Raw genomic sequence first — 7,064 nt, 5'->3', positions numbered from 1 at the left:
TCTCCCGACTGCCTTCAATTTATTTATTTAAAAAAAACTTTTTACCACTTTTTCTCTCCAATTGGTAGTTATAGTCTTGTCCCATAGCTGAAACTCCCGTACAGACTCGGGAGAGGCAAAGGTCGAGAGCCATGCGTCCTCCGAAACATGACCCTGCCAAGCCGCACTGCTTCTTGACACACTGCTCGCTTAACCCGGAATCCAGCCGCACCAATGTGTCGGAGGAAATACTGACGCTGGGCCAAACCCTCCCCTAACCCGGACGATGCTGGGCCAAACCCTCCCCTAACCCGGGACGATGCTGGGACAAACCCTCCCCTAACCCGGACGACGCTGGGCCAAACCCTCCCCTAACCCGGACGACGCTGGGCCAAACCCTCCCCTAACCCGGACGATGCTGGGCCAAACCCTCCCCTAACCCGGACGACGCTGTGCCAATTGTGCACCGTCTCATTGGTCTCCCAGTCGTAGCCGGCTGTAGCACAGCATGGGATCGAACCCGGGTCTGTAGTGATGCAGTGCCTTAGACCGCTGCGCCACTCGGGAAGTCCTGCCTTCCATTTTTTGAAGACATTTCTTTTCATTGTTAGAGCGGCCAATGGAGTGTCTGGGCAATATAATGGAACATCTGTGTGGAAGCCCTCAATGGCGCTGCCCATGCTAACACAGCCTTTTGGCCGCTAGAGGTCTCTATCATTCTCTATGATTTAGCCCAAAACCTTTTGAATTAATTGTTTGTGTGCTCTAACTGGTAGCAGGTATGATGGAGAATGCCCCTCCACCTATAAAATAGGGGTTTCCACTAGTTACCACAGACACAAGTCAAAACTACTGTTGTCTCCAAGTTCATCCAGACCCACTGTAGCCTTCAAACCTTTCTCTTATTTGGACTAATAATACACTGCCGTCCTCTGCTCACGCCAGCCTACTTACTCATGGTAATGAGATATTTTTATACAGGTAACTCTGCCAACGCCCTTGATTAGAATTGCCAACCACTGAGACTGTCAGAGCCTGCGTTCAAAACAGTTCTACCTCATTATGCTAGCGACTAGCCTACCATTAATTTTCAAAAACCTCCAATAGTGATGTAAAGATTAAATTTATTACAAGCACCAACTTGATTGTAAAGAAATCACATTTGTTTCATTCAAGGGACACCATGACTGGGACACCACCCAGTCATAATACCACAATGTGCTTATCTGTAATCTGATTCACATACAGCCCCCATACTCAACTTGTCACGCCCTGATCTGTTTCACCTGTCCTTGTGCTCGTCTCCACCCCCCTCCAGGTGTCACCCATCTTCCCCACTTATCCCCTGGGTATTTATACCTGTGTTTTCTGTCTGTCTGTGCCAGTTTGTCTTGTTTGTCCAAGCCTACCAGCGTTTTTTGTGTCTCAGCGCCTACCTTTTCGAGTTTCTCTTTTCTCTTTTTCTCTTTTCAAAACCAGGAGTTTCCTCCTGGTTTTGACCTTTGCCTGTCCTGACTCCGGGCCCACCTGCCTGACCACTCTGCCTGTCCTGACTCCGGGCCCACCTGCCTGACCACTCTGCCTGTCCTGACTCCGGGCCCACCTGCCTGACCACTCTGCCTGTCCTGACTCCGGGCCCACCTGCCTGACCACTCTGCCTGTCCTGACTCCGGGCCCACCTGCCTGACCACTCTGCTTGCCCCTGAGCCTGCCTGCAGTCCTGTACCTTTGCTCCTACCCCTGCCTGCCTTGACCTGTCGTTTGCCTGCCCCTGTTGTTACAATAAACATTGTTACTTCACACAGTCTGTACTTGGGTCTTACCTTCATTCTTGATGCAACTGGCAGAACGGCATAAGAACGCACATAATATGTGCAAAAATGTGTAGAATTGCAGGAAATGTGCTTTAAAACTGCAAAATGTTCTCTCTGCCAACGAGGGATTTGAACAGTTCGGGATCACAAGTATCCCTGATATACAGGAACCACCTCCTCCCCCTTCTCTCTCCTGTCTCAACCATTAGTATTAATCAATACAGTGATATTGCTGACTGCAGCAGCAGTGGTGGAGAGGTGGGGATAAAGAGGGGAACAGGAAAAAATGTCCCTGGCTTTAAGTACTGTCTACCATCTAAAATAAGCTTTCTCCTTGAAGTGAGTGTGGCCTAGACTGCTAATGAGTTCTTGTGTTGGGTTGTTGGGTGACGGTGTCACACACACACACACACACACACACACACACACACACACACACACACACACACACACACACACACACACACACACACACACACACACACACACACACACACACACACACACACACACACACACACACACACACACACACACACACACACACACACACACACACAGGGTGTCCTTGCAGATCTGACTGATAGCTCTATAGTCTCTAGTCTGTGTACACCTCGGCCAGCCATCAACTATTGTTCATCCTCTACCACCCCTACTGTGCTTTGTTCACACATTCTGGGCTCTGAGCCTAAGCTGCCAAGATATTTTCAAAATGTTCTCAAGCCCACTGACTTGCAATTCCTTCTATCTCTTTCTTTTTTTCCTTCTTCTCAGCATCTTTTGGAGTTTAAGAAAGGTCACCATTTAAAAAATGTTTTTCATGAAATTGAATGATATTGTTGCTTCTAGATTGATCAAGTTTGGTCATAAAGTTACTGGTCCCCTCCCCCGTGTCAAACACTTGGATTCAGGAGGCGGGATTATTAAGGGGATACACCAATGGTAACATGATATTCTCTTACCTAATTTAAATAAGTACCGCCTTGTAACCAACATCGGACAAGGTATGTTTGCAGAGGGGCGGGGTTTATATAGCTACTCTACTGGTGCCAAACTTTGCCTGTAGGGTGTCAGCATACAGTGGGGAGAACAAGTATTTGATACACTGCCGATTTTGCAGGTTTTCCTACTTACAAAGCATGTAGAGGTCTGTAATTTTTATCATAGGTACACTTCAACTATGAGAGACGGAATCTAAAACAAAAATCCAGAAAATCACATTGTATGATTTTTAAATAATTAATTTGCATTTTATTGCATGCCATAAGTATTTGATACATCAGAAAAGCAGAACTTAATATTTGGTACAGAAACCTTTGTTTGCAATTACAGAGATCATACGTTTCCTGTAGTTCTTGACTAGGTTTGCACACACTGCAGCAGGGATTTTGGCCCACTCCTCCCTACAGATCTTCTCCAGATCCTTCAGGTTTCGGGGCTGTCGCTGGGCAATACGGACTTTCAGCTCCCTCCAAAGATTTTCTATTGGGTTCAGGTCTGGAGACTGGCTAGGCCACTCCAGGACCTTGAGATGCTTCTTACGGAGCCACTCCTTAGTTGCCATGGCTGTGTGCTTCGTGTCGTTGTCATGCTGGAAGACCCAGCCACGACCCATCTTCAATGCTCTTACTGAGGGAAGGAGGTTGTTGGCCAAGATCTCGCGATACATGGCCCCATCCATCCTCCCCTCAATACGGTGCAGTCGTCCTGTCCCCTTTGCAGAAAAGCATCCCCAAAGAATGATGTTTCCACCTCCATGCTTCACGGTTGGGATGGTGTTCTTGGGGTTGTACTCATACTTCTTCTTCCTCCAAACATGGCGAGTGGAGTTAGACCAAAAAGCTCTATTTTTGTCTCATCAGACCACATGACCTTCTCCCATTCCTCCTCTGGATCATCCAGATGGTCATTGGCAAACTTCAGACAGGCCTGGACATGCACTGGCTTAAGCAGGGGGACCTTGCGTGCGCTGCAGGATTTTAATCCATGACGGCGTAGTGTGTTACTAATGGTTTTCTTTGAGACTGTGGTCCCAGCTCTCTTCAGGTCATTGACCAGGTCCTGCCGTGTAGTTCTGGGCTGATCCCTCACCTTCCTCATGATCATTGATGCCCCACGAGGTGAAATCTTGCATGGAGCCCCAGACCGAGGGTGATTGACCGTCATCTTGAACTTCTTCCATTTTCTAATAATTGTGCCAACAGTTGTTTCCTTCTCACCAAGCTGCTTGCCTATTGTCCTGTAGCCCATCCCAGCCTTGTGCAGGTCTACAATTTTATCCCTGATGTCCTTACACAGCTCTCTGGTCTTGGCCATTGTGGAGAGGTTGGAATCTGTTTGATTGAGTGTGTGGACAGGTGTCTTTTATACAGGTAACGAGTTCAAACAGGTGCAGTTAATACAGGTAATGAGTGGAGAACAGGAGGGCTTCTTAAAGAAAAACTAACAGGTCTGTGAGAGCCGGAATTCTTACTGGTTGGTAGGTGATCAAATACTTATGTCATGCAATAAAATGCAAATTAATTATTTAAAAATCATACAATGTGATTTTCTGGATTTTTGTTTTAGATTCCGTCTCTCACAGTTGAAGTGTACCTATGATAAAAATTACAGACCTCTACATGCTTTGTAAGTAGGAAAACCTGCAAAATCGGCAGTGTATCAAATACTTGTTCTCCCCACTGTATATGACTCAGAAGTAGACACTATGGCAAAGATATTTATATGTTTCCCCTTTCATCTGTGTCTGGTGTTAGCTAATTAATGGCTGGCTAGATTTTCAGCCTAGCTAGATTTTCAGCCAGCATTGAACAAAAGGAGGGATAACCTATTCTGGGAGCCTAGCGTGTGTGTGTATGTGTAAGTGTCGTTCAAAATTCTGATGCAGTTGCCAACACATCCGCCAGTGCTGCTGTGAACCGCATCACAAGAGACATTCCAAAACGAAGATGCATAAAAATATATATATATATTAAAAAATGACATTATTGATGCAATTTTAATGTTGTTTGAGTTGCTTTGTGTATCACCAAATTTGCTTTTGATTATTTTACCGCAACACTGCTCACTGCATCCAAGTTGCTTGACAAAGGCATTTCAAGAGCTGTCAGTCAAGGCGAGCTCATGAATGTAAGCTCCCTGCCCACCTGTCTTTTCAAACTTCCTGATAGTTAGCCTTCAGAGAATTTATAGCATTTCAATCCCCAAAATATTATGGCAGATATTTTAGTCACTCAAAATGCTATTTTACATGGGAATCACAATGACTGTTCGGGACTTTTTTAAAGGATGGAGTTTTTGTCCATTATTGTTTTTATATACAGTATGAGCTATGTAAATCGATATGCCCAGAACAGGGATAATGGAATATTGGAATATTGTATATTTTATTTAAAGGCATTGACACTACATGTGGTTTATTTTCACCGTTACAGCCGTTTGACAGCTGAAAGGAAACACCAGGCCAATGTCTTGATGCCAGGACTCCCAGATTGGTTCCTTCATGTTTTCTGTAATAACAGATAAATCATTAATAATAACTAGGATAGAACATTTATTGAAGGAAATATGGTGTGCTTGTTCGTCTTGAAGTACAGTATTTATGGTTGTGAAATAGTACTAGTAGTAGTGATGGCAGTATAGTAATGATAGTAATAACAATGGTAGTACTAGGGTTTTCATAGGCTTTGTTTGTTAAAGTTACCTTTTTGGGGTGGTTTATACTGTAGGTGTGGAGTTATTATAGTGGGTTTGTATAGTAGGCTAGAGTGAGTACTATGTCATCATAGAATAAGCCATAGAATGTGTGTTTAAGCTCTCAATGCATTTTAGTTTCAACATTCGGGAACGTTTCATGGCAGTGATTTTGGTTTGGAATGTGAAGCCTGCATTCTGTCATTGAAATGAATGGGGATACAACAAGCTGTCTAGTTTATGAAGTAGGAATGGTAGCAAAAAGCTGTGTTGAAGCCATCTAAGTTGAGTCAGTCTGCACATGTCAACATTGGGTTGATGTTTGTAGCTGAAACGGATCAAGAGCAGAAGTCTATATAGCTTTTATGCAAATTTAAAACTGTTATAATTCAAAAAGTATTAACAGCATCAACAGTCTTTTGACAAGCAATCTACATTGAGTCAGTCTGTCAATGTTGGTTAGGTGTTGATTGCATAAACGGTGTAAGAGCAGTGACAAATGCAAATACTTCCCATTCAAGCCTATGGAGCTTTTATGAATATTTAAAATGGATATAGTTCCAGAAGTGTAAATTGTATCAAAAAACCTTTGACAAGCGCACTATTCCAGACCGGTCTGCTGTTCTAAAGTTTGAGTGGCGTTTCTGTCCTCAACAGGATCGGTGGGTCCCTCGCGGAATGGTTGAGCTAATGTAGGCTAATGTGATTAGCATGAGGTTGTAAGTAACAAGAACATTTCTCGGGACATAGAAATATCTGATATTGGCAGAAAGCTTAAATTCTTGTTACTCTAACTGCACTGTCCAATTTACAGTAGCTATTAGTGTGCACAGTGTGCACAGAGTGCACAGTTATGAGCTTGAAAAGTTATTCATAAACAAATTAGGCACTTTTGGGCAGTCTTGATACAAAAGTTTGAACAGAAACACAATGGTTCTTTGGATCAGTCTAAGACTTTGCACATGCACTGCTACCATCTAGTGGCCAAAATCGAAATTGCGCCTGGGCTGGAGTAATACATTATGGCCTTTCTCTTGCATTTCAAAGATGATGGTACAAAAGAAATGCATGGTTATTCTTTGTATTATCTTTTACCAGATCTAATGTGTTATATTCTCCTACATTCATTTCCCATTTCCACAAACTTCTATGTGTTTCCTTTCAAATGGTATCAAAACTATGCATATCCTTGCTTCAGGTCCTGAGCTACATGCAGTCAGATTTGGGTATGTCATTTTAGGCGAAAATTTAAAAAAAGGGGCGGATCCTTAAGAGAACACAAAATGTATTCTAAATGTACACCAGTCAGGTTTCAGACCAGGTCATAGCACCATCCCTGCTACTTCTTTGGTTTAAAATGTTGTTCCTAATTGTTTGTATAAGAAGAAACACTGTGCGGCCCTTTTTATTGACGTGTCTAAAGCCTTCAACACTGTGGATCACTCATTACTTATTCAGAGGCATTCATCAATTTACCTGGACCAAGCTGCATTTAAGGACAAAACAGAGTGTGTATTTACTGATGGTGTTAAATCAGGTTTTCTGGACATAACAAAGGGTGTCCCACAGGGATCAATT

This window comes from Salvelinus alpinus, chromosome 12, assembly GCF_045679555.1.
Source record: "Salvelinus alpinus chromosome 12, SLU_Salpinus.1, whole genome shotgun sequence".
NCBI classification, from domain to species: Eukaryota; Metazoa; Chordata; class Actinopteri; order Salmoniformes; family Salmonidae; genus Salvelinus; species Salvelinus alpinus.
The sequence above is the reverse complement of the archived record's forward strand: the minus strand, read 5'-3'. Positions refer to the sequence as shown.